Genomic DNA, 19,636 nt, shown 5'->3' with positions numbered 1-19,636 from the left:
AAGACAGTCTTCAGAATTGAAGAAGTTTAACTTTATGAAAAACTCGCTACCCTAGTCTCATTTTTAAAATTTGGTCCTAGACTGGGGGCACTAAAGGCCTATATAGGAAAAATTAGCCTGCCTGAAATCCAAAAGGCTTTTCTGATCCCAGACATGAGGTTGGATGTCCCTCCACAGTGCCCGAGAAATCCCAGTGCATGACGCTGTCCTAACCCTCATCACCCTCTACTGTTATTGCTTGTCTACCTGCCTGGAGTCCCCAACAGTCTAGACCTTCCTCTACCTTTGTATCCCAAAACCTTGAACATTGCAAGTACATGGAAAATACCCAGTGACTGAATGAAAGCCTGAAATAATGGATCACTCTAACAATATTACTAGTGGATTCTGTTGTCTGGTTTTAGGTGGAGTAAGACATTTTTTGAAGTGGTCCAAAATCGTGGTGCACATGAAATTACAGAGAAAGTGTACATATTAAGAATCTTTTTTTGAGTTTTTTTTTTTTTTTTTTTTTTGAGTAGGTAGTGAAACACATATATATCTTTACCTGTTCCTTACCTTGAATCTGACCAGCCCTTTCCAACTCTTGCTTTGAACTGGTCAAGTGATATTCTGCTCTGTGAACCTGTGGATAACTTGAACTATCTCTGTTTTTCTGGTCTTCTAAATGAGATGCTGTGAGATTTAGAGGGTTCTTGTGATTTTAAATTTGCTACGATCCCTTGGTTTTATAAACAGGAATGGCTAGCAAAGACGCATTTCTTATTAACGTTTCTTAATAGCCTATTGTGTAGGACAGACTGGGTTGACTCTTCCAAAAGAAACAGCTCAGGCAGGTTACAACTCAATGCTCATCATAAACTTGTTGAGCACAGGTACATATTGGGAATTAAGACAGACAAATATCAACTATTAAAATAAGAAATGGCAAGTAAATCACTTGGATAAGAATTATGCTCAATAGGGGACTCAAATTCCTCATTTTTCAATGATGGTGACAACTTTATGGCTGTGTGTGTGTTTGTGTGTGTGTGTGTGTGTGTGTGTGTGTATCTGTGGACAAATACATCACTTACTAGTGAGTATTTCTGGGAGGAGATCACAGAAGACTTTCATTTTCTATATTGTATATTTGTCCTAACATTTGAATTTATTACTATACAAATGTTTTCTGTTTTAAGCAGAAAGACAATTCAGAATTTAAAAAGAAAAAAAATGCTTTTATGAGAATTAATGACACTGCTGCCCACAAATACCTACACATGAAAGTGGGACATTAAGAAACTCAGCATGAAGTTTCCACAACAGAGAAGAGAGATTTGGGTTGTTTTAACACTTTTAACTGGCTGAAAAGAGCACCTCTTAGGATATTTTTGATGTTCACAAATCTTGTAATGACATAAGTTTTTAAAGTAAAACACACATACTTTGAGGGTTTTAAAATGTTATCAGTGACTTAGAGAAAATTACCTTAAGAATTTTATTAAAACTTAATTTGATAATTTTTGCAAAAAGAAAGAGTGAATATTGTTAAACAACTTAATAGAGACCTAAGTTAAGAATTGACTTCTTTGGGGCCGTGGCTGGCTCGGTCAGTAGACTGTGCGACTCTTGATCTCGGGGTTGTGGGTTTGAGCCCCACGTTGGGTGTAGAGATTATTTAAAAATAAAATCTTAAAAAAATTGAGTTCTTCAATAATGTTTTAGGGTGCCTACTAAAAAGAGCATTTTTTTTAAGATTCAAATACATCCTAATAACATCAAGCACTCCAAAACTACATTTAGATATAATTTTTTAATATAGCCATTGTTCCATCTGTAGTCAAATGTGGAAATCTGCATGATTTTGACCATGTTACTCTTACAGAAATGAAAGCCCCGCAATTGCTTTACCACTTCTTCAGAAATCTAGTTCTGCTCCAGTACAGTGCAGGGGGCATTAAAGTTTCAAACTTCCGCTAAAATTATAATGAGCCATTTGGACATTTATTTGAATGTAAACAACCTTGTCTTCATTACATTGTTCATTCAATAATATTTGCTGAATGCTTACTATGTGCCAGGTAGTGTTCTGGCACTCCACATACATCATAAACAGAACAAAGGGTGCTGCCTTCATGAAGTCTGTATGCGGGAGACAATAAAGATAAGCGTAATAGATGTGTAAGTTATGTAGTATGCTCTTATTGAAATTATTTTGGGGGATGTAGTATTCTGCTAGGGCTGCCGTAACAAAATACTACAGACCTGGTGGCTTAAACAACAGAAATATTCTCTCACATTCTGGAGGCTGGAAGTCCAGGATCAAAGTGCCAGCAGGGTTGATCTCTTCCCCTGGTTTGCAGATAGCTGCCTTCTTATCATATCCTCACATGGCCTTTCCTGTGTGTGTGTGTGTGTGTGTGTGTGTGTGTGTGTGTGTGTGTGTGTGTTTGCATGCGCATGCACACAAAGCTCTGGCGTTTCTTCCCCTTATTATAAGGATACCAGTCCTATTGGATGAGGGCCCCACCCTTGTGACCTTATTTAACCTTAACTACCTCTTTAAAGGCTCTTCCTCTAAACATCTAAACAGAGTCACATTGTGGCTTATGACTTTAACGTATGCATTGGGGAGGGGCGGGGGTGGGCCCGAACAATTTCAAACACTCAAGTGAGGGACCCAGGACAGAGACTCCTCTTGTCAAGGTTTCAGGACAATGTTGAGATAGACTTCACTGAGAAGGTGAAATCTGAGCAAAGATATAGGAGGTAAGAGAGTTATATCTGTGGCTGTCGGGAGAAAAAAGCATTTCAGTTTGAGGGAACAGCCAGTGCACAGACCTTAAGGCAGGAATGTGTCTGGAAGGTTCCATAAACAGTAGGTCTTCAGGGACGGAAGAGCAGGAAGAGAAGAGAATGTGCGGATCTGGGTGGTGTAGAGCTCTGTGGGCCACTGTAAGGGATTTGGGGTTCGCACGGGTGAAATGGGTTTTTAGCACAGGTGTGACATGGTCTGATTTGTAGATATCCATGAAGCTGTCAGTTAAGTGTTCAGCTCTTGATTTCGGCTCAGGTCATGATCTCAAGGTTCGTGGGATCAAGTCCCGCATCAGGCTCTGCACTGACAGCGTGGAGCCTGCTCGGATTCTCTATCTCCCTCACTTTCTGCCGCTCCCCTGCTCGTGCACGTGTGCACACATGAACGCTCTCTCTCTCTGTCAAAATAAACATGTTTTAAAAAGAATACAGTATGTAATAAATTTACAAAATATGTGTTCCTTAACTGTTTATGTTTTCAATAAAGCTTTCGGTCAACAGTAAGCTATTAATAGTTAAGTTTTGGGGAAGCCAAAAGTTGTATGTGGATTTTCGTCTACGCAGGGGTCAACACCCCCAACCCCTGCGTTGTTCAAGGGTCAACTGTACGTTAACTGCATCTTTTAAAACCTTGATTTTACAATCTAATTTTAGAGTCAAATTATCTAGACTTCCCACTTACAAAGTTTTTCAACATGTGATACACATACATAAGTAAGGCTTCCTTGTATATATTTATTAATTTCTTTTATCTTTCTTCTATGAATGTACTTGATTACACATTTTTTGTGTTCATTTGAAATCTTTTGAACTAAGTTTATCTAATTATGTATGCTTAATATCTAGATTCTAAGATACTCTTTATTTTTAATTTTTTTAAGTTTATTTTTGAGAGAGACAGAGACAGCGTGAATAGGGGAGGGTCAGAGTCAGAGAGAAAGGAGACAGAGAATCCCAATAACCTGGGGTTTGAACTCACAAAACCATAATATCATGACCAGAACTGAAACCACGAGTCAGATGCTTAACCCACTGAGCCATCCAGGCATCCTTAGGTTCTTAGATACTTTTGAACAAAGTTAGTACACAGATACACAGAGAAAAGAGTAGACACAGATGACATTACCTTGTGCCTTTTACAAATAAATAATACTTTGAGGGCCAACTGGGTACCGTTGTAACACAAAGTGTTTCGTTCTGTTTGGCTTTAATAAAATCATGATCGCCTATTATCTTACATTCAAGAGAAACAGAAACTGGATTGTTACTTATTATTTCTATGACTTCTTTGTCCATTAAAAAAAAAAGAGGTGTTTTTAAGATGAGCGGGTAAAAGTAGGTGTGAAAATAAGAGTGGGTTCACCGTTAGGTAAAACTGTGAAACAGGTCAAGTTTGGCTTCCTCTTCCTCTTTTAGTTCAGGGAAACTCACCAAAGTATCTCCAGCACCTAGCACGGTACCTAGCACATAGTAGGTGCTCATTATTTGTTAAATGAGTGGTGATTTCGCTAAGACATATCTTTCACTAATTTGTTAGTGACTTCGTATGTTGTCCATCCTTGGAGTATTTGCAGTCTAAAAGATTGCCAGAGGAAGTGGGCAACCTCTGCCCAAAGGTACGAACTGTTAAAGGTTGAACTTCAGTGGGGAGATCTTTTAAAGTGCAGAATTTTCCCCAACAGCTACTTCCAACCACATCACTGACCAACTAGTTACTTCCCTAAGACATAACATCCTGAATATTTCCAGTTCTTGATTCCTGTGCAAAAATCACAGGAGTTGTTGATTCTAAAGCAATCACTGCCAATTTGTAGACTATTTGCTTGTAATTTGTATTAGGTAAGACTTGAATCCGGTTCACCATCTTCCCCAGTACCTCTAACATTCCGCACAAAGGCTGTCGCGGTGACTGGGTGGTGAGCAGGGATGTCCTCTAAAACGCCAAACTGCTGGCGGCAGCAGCCTACCAGCCATGTGCTGGCCCAGGCACTCAGTGATACAGCCAAAACATGCTGTGTTAACCCTACAGCTCCCACCTGCTGGAGGCACTGCTATTTTAAGGTATAGAATGTAGACAGTATGCACACACTACACAAATGTGTTTGAAGAGAGCTAAATTGAAAAATACACATTTGTGCTGAATTACTTCAACAGTGGCTTCGTTTTTTGAAAGAAGCGTACAGTTACCTTTGCAAAATGGCTTTTTCCAGGCCCTAAAGGAAGGCTAGGCTTCTTCTCGGGTAACCTTTCCTCCCTCTCTCAACCCCTTCCCATATTTCTTCTTGCAGCCCCCATCCTCTGAACCCACACAAGGAGGACAGAACGAGTGTCTCTGTTGAATGGAGGAAGCGGACGCTGCGCAAGTGCTAGACTCTTTTCAAACGATGGTCGCTCTCCCCTGGGTCTGACAAAGCCAGCCTGGCGACGCACCAGCAGGGTGAGAACGGAGGCAAACCTCCCCAGCACTGGGAGAAACCCCAAGCCCCACCCCCCCGTTCCTCCCGCCGTGAGGCTCGGCCCGCCCTCCTCCCTTCCCTATTGGCTCGGTGGCTCTACGCGTCACGCCTGCGACGCCGACTGTGCCCTACCAGCGAGGGGCGGGGCTCGGGGCGCGCCTGGAGGGGCAAGCGCGCACGCGCAGGACAGCGGGTCTGGGTCCGGACAGGGGAAGGGAGGGGGTGGTGTTCCCGGTTTCCTGGGTTACCTGAGGGGGCGGGGGTGGAGAGTTCGCGGCGGCGGCAGTGGCAGCGGCGGCGGCGGCGGCAGCGGCAGCGACAGCGACGACGACTCGGGATTCTCCCGGTGAGTGGAAGGGCGCCGCGGCGGCGGCTGCAGCCAGAGAGCAGGTAAAGGCGGCCGCTGGGCGCCGACGACGCCGGCAGAGGGCTTGGGGTCCCGGACACCATCCGTGGCCTGGAGGGAAGGCGGTTTGGGGTGGCGGCGGTCGCGGGGGTCTGGGGGTCGCCGCCACCCGACTGAGGGCGCTGGGGACCCGGCCCCAAGCCCGTCCTCAGACGTCCTCTCTGGCTCCGGGTCTCCGAGATGTCTCCCCCCGCCCCCCGCGCCCGGGCAGCCTCTGACAGCAGCTGAGCGGCGGGCGGGAGCTCCTCCCGGCCCCCCTGGACCCTTGCAAGCGGCCACCCGCCACCAACTTTATTTCCCGGCGCACGGAGGGGCGGAGGTCGAGTAGGCTGGCGGCGATTTGCTGCTAGCTTGATTGTATTTATTGTCCTGTGCGGTGGCACTGCCTCCACCCCGACCGGGCCCAGACTGGCAGGTCGGGGACGGGAGTTGACAGTTTCCGCGCCACCACCCTTGCAGTCGCTCCTTGAGCTCCTGTCCCGCGGTCCTCACCCATCTGTCATCTCCCCCGTGTGCCTTGGTCTGCTGCTTTTCTTATGCCTGTGACACCCTTTGCCGGGGCGAGAGACTCTCCAGAGGATCCTCTGAGACATCTGCTGTCCGTCTCTGGCATCATTGGAGCCTTGGCTGAGATGCCTCTTGGTTCTCTGGCAGGATTAAACTGTTCGGGAAATAACCCATGAAGACCCCGGCACCACAGCGTGGAGGTCAACGAGTTGTTTAGTAGTGGCGGGGATAAGGCCAGAGGCTTTAAGAACCGTCCCTGTAGCCTTAATTCTTATCGTGCGAAACAAAACAAAACAAAACAAAACATTCCCTAGATGCTCAACGGACCATACACACCCAGTGACAGCACTTGGCAGTTGATGAGGTTTGTTTTAAGCAGATAGAAAATTTTAAGGGAGTTGCATCTTGTGTTGAGTACGTGGGTGTTAATAGGGACCAACGTTTCCTTGAACATTGAATTCAACCCGCATTTTTCCTAGGGTTTGTTTAACAAATTGATAGGACAAACTGAATTGGGCTTTCCTTCCTGATGATTCTTGGCTGATCTGCTGTTACTTTAAACTTCCACACCCAGAAACCTTATGCTAATAAAGATGTTGACAATGAGCTTTCATTTTATAGATGTAGTTATTAATACGGGGTATCTGTTTTAAAGAGCTTTACAAGTAGTCAGCAACTTTTTTTTTTTAATAACTCTTTGCTGTCCTTCATATTGTTACTGCCTAAAGATTGAGAATTTGGAGACAAGAATTAGGAGAAAATGAGTTACTATATAATTTAATTTACATGAAAGCAGTGTGTAAGCCATAACATGATCTATAAATTTAGTATATATTTATTGAGCATGGACTGTGTGTCAGAGTTTTCTGAACACATAAATATCCCCTCCTTCATGGAGCTTACATTCTAGTGGGGGATCTCAGATAATAAAATATGTGCTATGTCATTCGGTGTCAAGGACTAGAGAGAAAAAGCAGGGAAGAGGGAGAGATCAGGAACTGGAAAAGGGTTTTAACTAGGGGTAGTCAGGGAAGACTGCCTAGAGAACGTGGCGTCTGAGCCCAAGACCAGAAAGGAGACGGTAATCCGTACCCCTCTCTAGGGGAAGCGTGTTCAAGTAGACGGAAAGGCACTTGCAAAAGCTTTGAGGCAGGCGTGTACTGGGCATGTTTGTGGACAGCTCAAAGTCAGATTTGGCTCTGGTGGAGTGAGCAAAGTAAGAGATCATCTCTAGTAAGAGATGAAATCAGGTGAGTGGGAATGGGAAATCAGATTGGGTGAGGTCTTGTAGGCCTTTGCACGGGCTTGGTCTTACACTCTGAGTGAGAAAAGGACTCATCCCTCTGAATAAAGAAGAGATATAATGAGACTTTTACAAGGGTCACTCTGGTGGCTGGATGAAGAATAGACTTTGGATGAAGGAGAGGGTAGAAGCAGAGATATCAGCTCAGGGACTCCTGCCATAATTCAGGCCATGGATGGTTATCATTTGGACCAGAGTAGAATCGGTGGAGTGGTTGATTTCTGGCTGAATTGAGGATAGACTCAACAGGAGACTTAAAGACAACTACAGTTTTTATCCTAAGCGAGTGCAAAGATGCAGTAGACATGTACTGAGATGAGGTTTATGAGATGCGCAGTGGGTTAGGAGTTGGTTAGAAGACCACAAAATGAGACATCCAAGTAGAGATTATTGGTAGTAGATTCTGGTAACTTTGTGTTGAAGAGACTTTTCACATTATCTTGACTTTAACAGGGGTTTAGTATTTCACCCATGAACTGCCAACCTTTTTCAGACTCCTTTTCTTTTTAGCTCTTTTGGACCAACTTATTCATTCTTTTCAAGAAATGTAGCTTTGCTTTTATTTGCTTGCACTCAGAGCATCTGTTTGTTAGTGTCATTTGTAGAGAAAGCCATATAATCTAGAATTTCAGAGTACCTTTTTAGTTTGTTGCTGTGTTTAACTTGAACACCTCAAATGACTAAGCTTTTCCCAAATTATGTTTAGATGCCTGGCTTACGTTCAAGAATTTTTTTAAGTCTCAGAAATCTTGTTATCAAACGTGGCTTCACTTGGCCATTTGTGAAATTACAATGGAAATGACCTGTATTTTTAATACTTTATTAATAAGTCAGTAATATACAGGGATTATCCTAATTCTTTTGTTTCATTAAAGATGGCTTGAAATAAATGGGCCATCACATGTTAAACGGAGATCTTTTCATCAAATTATGCAGTATTTGGAGCCATAGCATTTGGCCTGTAAAACTTGTATCAAAAATATATCAGGATTCTAGAGTTTAAGGTCTGTGCCTTCCCTTAAGAACCAGGCTACAAGTACATGACTGTTCAGGTTACCTTTCCCTTTTCTCTAAGTTGTACCAAGACATCTACTTCTTTTATTCGTATCGTTCCTTCGAATAAAGTAATTTGGTACCCCCTCCTCCGAAAAAAGAACCCAGGCTATAAACTAATATATTTAAATGGATTTTCAACCTAAATATATTCTGAAAGTACATAAAAAGACGTCATATTAATAACTAATTGTAAACAGTGCATGGGAACACCATCTGTTCTTTGATACTGCTTTCTTTTGCTATTGTTTCTCACCGGTATTTGTCTTTCTTTCTCTTAATTCTTCTGGCCTTGATTTATAGTAAGTGAGAGAGACCTGATACATTTTGAAACTTTGAATGGTTTTCAGGTCTAATTGTGGGGAAGAAAAAAAAAAAAGAAAAATCTTTTTTAACAATATGAAAAAGTAGTGCTTAAAGTATGATCATCTTAATTAATCAAGAAAGGAATCAAACGGTTTTCCTAAAGGCTCGTCATTGTTCCATTCAAATGTGATTCCTTGAAATTGAAACTCAAAATGTGTGAGGAAATAAGAGAACTTCTAGCCACTTTAAATGAGTGGAAGAAATGGATGAATGATAAGACTACTGTGCATACTTAGAAATGTTGATACAATTCATCTTTAAAAGGTAAAGAGGATAGAAGATTTTTGCCAGAAACCTGAAGAATCACATATTTCAAATTGAAAAATGAGGTAGGGGAAAGTGAAGCTTAGAAACTATACATTGAACATTTTGACACTAGATGATTCCTAGAAAAATTATAGACCAGATCGCCAAGCAGATGCTTTGTAATCTGTGATTAGAAAACACAGCACTGATTATTAAGACCAGAGTTAGTTTTTTAAGAACAAGTCATATTAACCTCTTGCTCACTTTATCAAAGATATGATAGTATTAAATAATCTTTTTAAGCACCTCACATCTTACAAATTGCGTTCCCATTTATTATTTTATTTAACTCTCACAACATCCTTGTCAAGTAGTGTCAGATGGGGAGTCCTCAATGGTAGGAGCCCTGGGAAGACACAAAGGGGACAGATGTGGGAGATGTTAGAAAGGACTTGCCTAGATACAGAGTAAAAGAAAGGGAGGAATCAAAGTGGGCTTTGGGGATTCTAGACTGTCTGACTGGGTGGATGGTAATGCTGGTAATTGATCTTAATTTTGAAAATATAGGTGGTGGAACAGATTTGGAGATGTGAAATTCATCAGTTCACATCAGTTTGGTGAGACTAGTTGTTTTCTTTGTTGGAACAGAGTCAGGTATAATTAGAATTTTCAAAATATATAGGTCTGGAGCTCAGAAGAAAAGTCTAACCCAAATAAAAAAGGCTTCATTCATTCAGTAGACATATCCTTTCAAATACTTTTGGTAAGGAAGGGAGGACAGTGGGGAAGCTTGAGCTGGGAGATGGCATTGGGGGAGGTTTGTTTTTCTTTAAAGATGAAAGAGCCAAGGAACTTTAGTGGACTGATAGAAAGAGTCCATTGAAGAGGAAAGGAAATTGAAGTCACAAAAAAATTGAAGTCACAAGAGAAAGAAGATAATCAGACATAACCTCAGCAGAAAGGGAGGGGTTGGGAACAAGAGCACAGGTGAAAGGGCTACCCTGTAGAAGAGCAGTGATGTATCTTCCTAGTATTTAAAAAAAAAAAAAGGAAATAGAGACTAGATACATAATATAATATAGCATCTCTTGTCTCTGTGGGCAGCAGGTTATGTGCTGAAATTGAGGAGGAAGAGCATGGATTGGGGTATATTTCATGGGAAGAGTTACTGTTGTGATGGGAAAAGGGACTTGGCCAAGGACCACTAACCTAATTACTGAATCGCGGTAAACAGCCTTGAAATCACAAGTGAGTAGAGCAGCCAATCAGAATGGTTAAGCAGATTTCTCCAGCACTTTTCCATAACAGTGCAGAAAATGTTTGCTTAGACTAAATCTGGATGGGGAGTGGAAGGGGGGTTGTGATGTAGAACCTGGAAGGGGGTGGTCCAGAGTCAAGGAACTGAGGGTGCCAATGAAGTTGCTAACTGAAGAGCTGAGCCATAGGTAGGTATCCTGCTTGATTGAAGAAGACAGCCAAGCCAAGATGGAGCTGATAAATGCGGAGAACAAAGAGGGTGAAGAATTTCAACGAGTAAGGGGTAGGATTAATGGAAGCAAAGGAGTACTAGAGATGGAAAAATAGGCATGTGATGTGAGGTCCTAACTTTAAGATTCTAGAGTCAGAACAGTTGCAAGTGATGATAAGGGTCAAAGTATGGCCAGTGATGATGGGTAGCCAAGATTAATAGTGCTTGTGCAGCAATCATAATATTAATAAAACTACAATTTATCAAGTACTGCTGTATACTCGTCACTATACTAAGTGCTTTGCATAGTTTATCATACTTATTTTTCACAACTATCCCTTGAGGCACATATTAGGGACTCTATTTTACAAATGAAGAAATGGGTGCTTGGTGAAGTAAAGTAACTTTCCCAAAGGTACACAACTAGGAAGTACCTGATTCTTTCTAGCCCCAAAGCCCTTATGCCCACTTAATACACTATGCTGTTCTTCTCCAAAGTAGGGGTCATTGAAGAAGAGGAAATCAAAGAGCTCTAAATCCTAGTGTGTTGGGATTATTTTTTCTTATGGATAATGAAGCCCTCAGAAACAGCAGATCTTGTGTGGAGAGGAAGACAGGACTTTTGTAACAAAGTTCTCAATAAATGGAGATGAAAGACTCAACGTCAGTAGTTGACAACTATAAATATAGCTATAATTTAGCCTTAGGAGTAGATAAAATGGGTAATAATGATGCACAAGTCACTTTGAGAACCAGATGATAACCAGAATAATACCGACTTGTCTTCCTGGCCTGGGATCTGGGTGTATATAGTGATTTATTAAGAGGAGAAGATTAAATGCTCCTCTTGTGTAAAGGTAGAGGATACAGGGACATTTCTTCACAACAGAACTAGGGTTCCTAAAGCTAGGGAGTGAAGTGTCCAGGGAGGAAGAAGCACTCATCTAGTTGCGTATGAAAAATCAGAAAGGATAGGTGGGCAGGTAGGGTCATCATGTAATTTATTGACCAAATACGTGTTATTTTGAAAATGAAAAGAGTGTCATTAATAGTTACCCTGGGACAGCAGGCAGAAACTAGGGCTGTCCTAGGCAAATCAAGATGTGTAGTCATATCTGTGATATGTAACAAGAGGAGCTATCATCTTGGAAAAGGGCTGTGGATGTTGAGAATGAACAAATTGAGCCCTAAGTTAGAGGGACATGAATGGGGCTTACTAGCCTGAGATTATTCTCTCCAGCCCTATAATACTGCCCGGACATGTTCTGGGTATGTCTTGTTCTAGAAGACTCAGGAGATGTGAAGGAAGTTCTGGGTTCATCTCTCTATGAAGGGTTGGAATCCATTAGCGTATAGGTGGTACTAGAAACCTTAGAAGTGGATGAGATCATCAAAAGAGAACACAAAGAATGGGAAGTGAGGAAGAGGACAGGATCCAGAGGCTCCCCAACATGAAGGAGCTGGCAAAGAAGAATCCAGCTAAGGAGACGGAGGAGGAGTGGTCAGAAGGGTACAAGGAAAACCAGAAGACATTTGTCATCTCACAAGTCCAGAAAGAAGAGAGATTTAAGAGTGGATGATTAATAGTCTCATTTGCTTTATGTTCCTCAGAGGTCAAAGAAAATAAGGACTGGAATGTGTCCATTGGGTTGGATTTGGCAATTAGAAGGTTATTGTTGATCTTGGCCTGAGTAGTTTTGGTAGAGAAGTGTGAGCACAAGTCAGACTGCAGTGCACAGAGAGGTGAGCTGAGGCGAGGCAGGAGGACTGCTTCAAGTATAGATTAAAGTCAAGGGTATCAACAGGATATATCCGGACACTTGTACTTGTACTTGTACTTGTACTTATATTTATTTATTTTAGACAGTGAAGAAGTCAGTGGAGACGAGGGGTTGAAAACTAGGAGAGAGCTGGATTTCCAACCAATGCCTCCTAGTAAGGTCAGTAATTTTGTTGTAATGAGAAGAGTGAAAGTAAGAGGAAGCTACATTGTAAATCAAGTAAGACACACTTTGTAATAACTACAATTTATCAGAACCTGGAATAGGTAGGAAGAAGAGAGAGAATTCCTAATTTGGTGAAATAGTGAAAAGTGGCATCTAGGTTGTGGACTAACTCTAGGATTCTGTTTTTTCTCTACAGTTTTTGGGGGGAGCGGGAAGCATGAGCATAACGTTTATTCGTTTAGGATTCCTGATCCCATAACACTAATGATTTTTATAATTTTCATCGATTAATTTTTATCAAGTTCTTGGACCAAAGTTTCTTTTGCCAGATACAACATTAACCCATCTCGCAAACACCGTCAACGCAACATTTTAGAGCTTGAAAAGTAACAAGAGATAATCTCATTCCACCTTCTCATTTTATACACGGGGAATCAAAGATCTAGGGATGCTGGCACACAGATGGAGGCACCGAGCCTCAGTCTGACTCTTAGTCCAGAACTGTATCTCCTACAACCTGCTAGATTTTTATTCAGGCTACTTTCTTGTTGCTGAGGCATCTTCTCCTTTCATTCTTTGACTTGACAGATTGTAGAAGACTAACTTTTTAAATAAGTAAAATAGAGGTCTTAATATATGGATTTATTGTGATAGATGAACAAAATGCTCTTCGCATCTTACTGGAAAATCACAACATGTTGTAATATTATTTTTATTATTTTATTATTTTTATTAAATTATTCCAAGCCCTTCTTGGAAAGTTGAACTTTCTTTTAAGATATCTCTTTTGATGGGGCACCTGGGTGGCGCAGTCGCTTAAGCGTCCGACTTCAGCCAGGTCACGATCTCACGGTCCGTGAGTTCGAGCCCCGCGTCGGGCTCTGGGCTGATGGCTCAGAGCCTGGAGCCTGGAGCCTGTTTCCGATTCTGTGTCTCCCTCTCTCTCTGCCCCTCCCCCGTTCATGCTCTGTCTCTCTCTGTCCCAAAAATAAATAAATGTTGAAAAAAAAAAAAAAAGATATCTCTTTTGCAAAGTCTCTTTTTAAGAAGTCTCTTCTCTTTAAGAAGCCAAAAAGAATATAGACTGCCAGACCATAAAAATGTGGTTTCTAGGAATAGCTCATCCAATTTCCTGGCTATCATTCTTGACTATCTCTGGATGTTTCAACTGTCTAAAATCATAACAGTAATATTTCTCTTTTATGGTACTTGAGAATATTAAGGTATATAAAATTATATTTAACATAATATTATATATGTATATATATCATTTACATATACTGTACATTATATATATTTGGGACAATTTTTGAAGTCATTTGATAAATACTGAGAAATATCAATGTTCTTTCCTCTTCCTTTTTGGTTTTTCTTTGTCTTTCTCTCTTTCCTTATTTTTGAAATACAATTAACATAGTGTTATATTAGTTTCAGGCGTACAATAAAATGATTCAACAATTCTATACGTTACTCTAGTGTTCATCATGAGAAGTGCATGCGTAATCCTCATTACCTATTTCACCCAACCCCCCACCCACCCACCCACGTCTGGTAACCATCAGTTTGTTCTCTATAGTTCAATCTGTTTCTTGAGCCGCCTGAGTGGCTCAGTCAGTTAAGTGTCTGACTCTTGATTTCAGTTCAGGTCATGATTTCACAGTTCATGAGTTTGAGACACACTCTGGGCTCTGCAGTGACAGTGAGGAGACTGGTTGGTGTTCTTTGTCTGTCTGTCTCTCTCTCTCTGCCCCTCCCCCACTCATATTCTCATCCCCTCTCTCTCTCTCTCTCTCAAAAATAAATAAATAAACATTTTTTAAAAAAGAGTCTGTTTCTTGGTTTGTCTCTTTCTCTTTTTCCCCCATTGCTCATTTGTTTTGTTTCTTAAATTCCACATATGAGTGAAATCATATGGTATTTGTTTTTCTCTGAGTGTTTTCACTTAGCATTATACTCTAGCTCCATCCTGTTGTTGCAAATGGCAAGATTCCGTTCTTTTTTATGGTTGAATAATATTCCATTGTATATGCATATCACATCTTGTTTATCCGTTCATCTAATGATGAACCCCTGGGTTGTTTCCACATCTTGCCTCTTGTAAATAATACAGCAGTAAACATAGGGGTGCATGTATCTTTTTGATTAGTGTTTTCATTTTCTTTGGGTAAATACCTAGTAAAGGAATTACTGGATAATATGGTAGTTCTGTTTTTAATATGTTGAGGAACCTCCTTACTCTTTTCCATAGCAGCCATACAAGTTTACATTCTCACCAGCAGTGCACAAGGATTCCTTTCTCTCTACATCCTCACCAACACTTGTTATTCCTTGCTATTTTGATTCTAGTCATTCTGACAGTTGTAAGATGATACTGTATCGTGGTTTTGATTTGCATCTTTTTTTTTAAGTTTATTTATTTATTTTGAGAGAGAGAGAGAGAGAGAGAGAGAGGGAGAGGGAGGTGGGGGCGGGGGGTGGGGAGAGTCAGAGAGAGGGAGACAGAGAATCCCAAGCAGGCTCTGCACTGCCAACGTAGAGCCCCATCGCAGGACTCGAACTCATGAAACCGCAAGATCATGACCTGGGCAGAAGCCAAGAGCTGGACACTTAACTACCTGAGCCACACAGGTGCCCCAGATTTGCATTTTTCTGATGACTAACAATGTTGAGCATCTTTTCATGTGTCTGTTGGCTGTTTGTATGTCTTTGGAAAAATGTGTATTCAGGCCCTCTAGCCATTTTTAATCAGATTATTTCTTTTTTGGTGTTGATTCATATAAGTTCTTTATTTTAACTGTTAACCCCTTTTCAGATATATCATTGCAAGTATCTCTGCCATTTATTTGGTTGCTTTTTTGTTTTTTGGATGGTTTCCCTCACTGGGCAGAAACTTTTTTTTTTGGTGTAGTCCCCAATAGTTTTAATTTTGCCTTTTTTTTTTTTTTCCTCAGGAGATATATCTAGAAAAATGTTTCTGTGACTGGTGTCAGAGACATTCCTGCCTGAGCTCTTTTCTTGGATTTTTATGGTTTTAGGTATTATGGTTTCATTTAGGTCTTTAATCCATTTTGAACTTATTTCCACATATAGTGTAAGAAACTCGTCTGGTAAGACTGTCTTTTTCCCATTGTATTTTCTTGCCTCTTTTGTCATAGATTAATTGACTGTGTAGGCATGGGTTTATTCTGGGCTCTCTATTCTCTTCTACTGATGTGTCTCTTTTTGTGCCAGTGCCATACTGTTTTGATTACTATAGCTTTGTAGTATATGCTGAAATGTGAGATTGTGATACCTCCAGCTATGTTCTTTCTCAAGATTGCTTTGCCTAACTAATTTAAAGGGATTCATGTACCCCTTTGTCGTACCCCCTGTATTGGAATTAACATTTTTAAAAACACTAAAAAAATAGATTGCTTTGGCTTTTCAGGGTATTTTGTGGTTCTATATAAATTTTAGTATTATTTGTTTTAGTTTTGTGAAAAATGTTGTTGGTTATTTTTTCTCTACTTTTTTTAAATGTTTACTTTTTAATTTTTTAAGTTTATTTATTTTGAGAGAGAGAGTGCAAACAGGGTAGAGGCAGAGAGAGAGGGGGGAGAGAGGATCCCAAGCAGGTTCTGCACCAGAGCCCGATGGTGGGGCTCAAACTCACGAACCGCGAGAACATGACCCAAGCCAAAGGCGGATGCTTAACCAACTGAGCCACCCAGGTGCCCCTATTTATTTATTTTTGAGAGAGAGGAAGAGCACAAGCTGGAGAGGGGGCAGAGAGGGAGACACACACACACACAGAATCTGAAGCAGGCTCCAGGCTCTGAGCTGTCAGCCCAGAGTCCGACGCAGGGCTCAAACCCATGAACTGTGAGATCATGACCTAAGCCGAAGTCAGATGCTTTACCAACTAAGCCACCCAGGCGCCCCTATTTTTTCTCTACTTAAAAAAAAATTTTTTTTAATGTTTATTTTTGAGAGAGAGAGATGGAGTTTAAATGGGAGAGGGGCAGAGAGAGAGGGAGATACAGAATCTGAAGCAGGCTCCAGGCTCTGAGCTGCCAGCACAGAGCACGACACGGGGCTCTAACCCATGAAACAGCAAGATCATGACCTGAGCCAAAGTCGGACACTTAACCGACTGAGCCACCCAGGTGCTTCTGTTTTTTCTCTATTTTTACGCCTGCTTTTTTGGGCATGGTTTAACCATGTCCAATCCCCAAGATAGTTGTTGGGATGGATTTGCTATTTTTTTAGGAATTTGTTCTTATGTTTAACTGTTTCAAAGTTAACTGTGTCTTTGCTTAGTGGAAATATATTTTAGTTAAATATATTTAAATTATCTGTGGTAGCATTTGGGTTTTGGCTGAGTGTGTTGTTTTTAGTAATTTATTTATCATAAGTGAAATCAATTCTATATGCTCATTTGAGTATTATGAACCTTTAAAGAGCAATAATAGTATATTAATTTTTTCCTTTCTTCTTTCTCTTCGATCTTTAAGATTGCTCTGATCAAAATGTGATTTGGTACAATAGAATTTTAATTAGTTCTGTAGATTCATTTGTCTGAGTTCCTTAGATGGAATAATAATAATTGTAATTGCATACGTATTATTTCAACAGTGTAATTATTATACTGAGTTTGGATGGGTGTGAAATTAAAACAATGGTAAGAATGATTTCCTCTTTTATTATATTAATGTGGCTTATTTGAAAGGGCAACAAAACATTTATCTGTTCATAAAATCACTCATTGTTACTGCTTCTGGGTATTGATTCATTGAAGTATACAGTTCAGTGCATCCTGGTCGATGGTAAAGGGAGGTTTTACTGGTGTAACTTGCAGAACAGCTGTGTCTTTCTATCAGCTTGCGTTTATACTACTTTTTAATACTTACTTGTCTAGACTTTACTGGATCTTAAATGCACTGTAACTTAGAGTTTATTAAAGATTAAAATCCTTTACTGTCTTCTGGATTTCCTCTTTAATAATGCTTCCAAAGATGGTAACTGTTCTTTAAGTTTTTTCTGTTAGCCTTATTTAAATATTTTGGAGAAAATTTCTTTTTTTCTTTTTTAAGTTTATTTATTTATTTTGAGAGACAGACAGAACTTGGGGAGGGGCAGAGAGAGAATCTCAAGCAGGTTCCGTGTTGTTAGCACAGAGCCCATTGCAGGGCTCGACCTCATGAACTGCCAGATCATGATCTGAGCTGAAATCAAGAGTCAGGTGCTTAACTGACTGAGCCACCCAAGCACCCCCGGAGAATATTTCTGAAGTCATATGTTCCATACAACTGAAACATATTCATTTTCTCTACACTTTATTTTTAAAAATAGAATCCCAGTAATGTAGTTTTGATAAAACTTGATTATGCACAATTTAAGGAAACATTTAGAATGTGTAATTTTGATTTTAAATTAACTTTGATGCTTACTGTTACTATATTACTATTACTATATTTCTGTTTTCTGCATACTATACTGTCATGGAAGTTCACAGCCCAAAAGATAATTAGAAATCATCTGTTTTGGGTTTTTTTTTATTTATTTTATTTTTATTTATTTTGAGAGAGCATGTATGCTCATGTGTGTGCACATGAGTGGGGGAGGGGCCGAGAGAAAGGGAGAGAGAGAATCCCAAGCAGGCTCTGTGCTGTCAGTGCAGAGCCTGAAGTGAGGGCAGATCTCATGAACTGTGAGGTCATGATCTGAGCCGAGATCAAGAGACAGACACTTAACCAACTGAGCCACCCAGGTGCCCCTGTTTTTGTTTTAATATGTATGAGAAAAATGGGGATCAGAAGGGTTAAACATTTGCCTAAGATTCTAAAGAGTGTTTGAGGCAAAACCAGAAAACCTAAAGTCTCTTGGTTTTTAGTGTAGTATTCTTTAGACTATACTGCCAACCCCTTGAACATTTTAATGCACTTTATGAAAGTAATCTCCTAACCAAAAGATGTCTGATATACTATAAAAAGTGATAGCATTTGGTTTTCAGTATGTAATTCATTTATCACTTTAACCCCTCTTCTTTACATGTGTCTACATGTTTACCACAGTGGTAGAAACTAAATTGTGATGATACTCAATGTAGTAGAAAAAAATATTAAGCATAGTTTGAAGTTGAAATGCATTTGCTTAATATATACTCCTTTTTTATTTCTGTTCTCTATCACTCTCAGTACCTTCTCTCCTCCTATCTGTCTGTCCATCTTCATGGATGGTTAGAGAGTGGCAGAGTAAGCAGCTGGGCCTCAACTTGATCTCACTGCTAATCTTTCTTGATGTGCCACGTTTTATAACAGTGAACACATTTGTCTGTAATTGACTGCCTCAACCAAATTGTTTTTAGAAGGGACGCTAATTTTCACTGTGTCTATAAGAATTATGAAAGAATAAGAGGAAACTATTGCCATGCACACTTACGTGGTGTCTTTACAGCCTCTGTATATCTGTGTTCAGTATTTCTGAAACAATTTGCAGAATCTTTTACCTTATACAAGACAAATATTAAAAAGTGATGATTATGGTGCTGCTATATAAAATATTTTTAGTATTTTCATTTCACATTTAGGATAAGATCCCAATCTGGGTTTTTATTGTTTCTTTAGGAGATATGGAAAACCGTTATTTCTAAAATTGATTTTAAAGAACTTTTAAACCGTGTCCTCTGCATTATAATCTTTAAAATAGGAAGAATAAACATCCAAGATTTTATTGCTAAAGTTTTTTGGTTTTAATCTAAAAAAATTTTGGTAACGTTTTTGACGTGTTTCTGTAGCACTTTCCTCAGTACCTTAAATGCCTGCTATCGAACAGAAAAAGGCTTTTGTAAATGTGGCTATTTATTTCTCAGAGTTTAAGTTGTGGGAAAATTTCCTAAAGGAATTTGAATGTTAAAATGTTTTCTGTCAAAGCTAGTATCAAATGAATTGGTGTTTGTTTGTTGAGCTCTTACTATCTGTGGCACTGTATTAGGCAAAAAAATTTTTTTTCTAAACAAATGAGACCTGATTTTCCTTCTTAAGGGGAGTATAATCTTGTTTGGAAAGAAACAATACAATACCGTTAACACAAGGCGGTGAGTCTTAA

At 40.0% G+C, this 19,636-nt stretch overlaps 1 protein-coding gene across 9 annotated transcripts in view; it reads left to right on the top strand.

The window, feature by feature from the left end:
* LYST (lysosomal trafficking regulator) overlaps positions 1-19,636 on the top strand; it is a 191,017-nt gene that overhangs the window by 9,330 nt on the left and 162,051 nt on the right. For 4 of the 9 annotated variants that reach the window (XM_053207475.1, XM_027046953.2, XM_053207474.1 and 1 more), the window contains exon 1: positions 5,487-5,601. The gene's annotated coding sequence lies outside the window, so the exon portion shown is untranslated. Of the gene's footprint in view, positions 1-5,087; positions 5,237-5,481; positions 5,646-12,410; positions 12,545-19,636 lie in introns of those variants that run through there. The other 5 variants (XM_053207470.1, XM_053207473.1, XM_053207469.1 and 2 more) reach the window with 5 other exon arrangements.

This window comes from Acinonyx jubatus, chromosome D2, assembly GCF_027475565.1.
Source record: "Acinonyx jubatus isolate Ajub_Pintada_27869175 chromosome D2, VMU_Ajub_asm_v1.0, whole genome shotgun sequence".
Taxonomy (NCBI): Eukaryota; Metazoa; Chordata; class Mammalia; order Carnivora; family Felidae; genus Acinonyx; species Acinonyx jubatus.
Note: the sequence above shows the minus strand (reverse complement) of the source record. Positions and strands in the feature narration are given on the sequence as shown.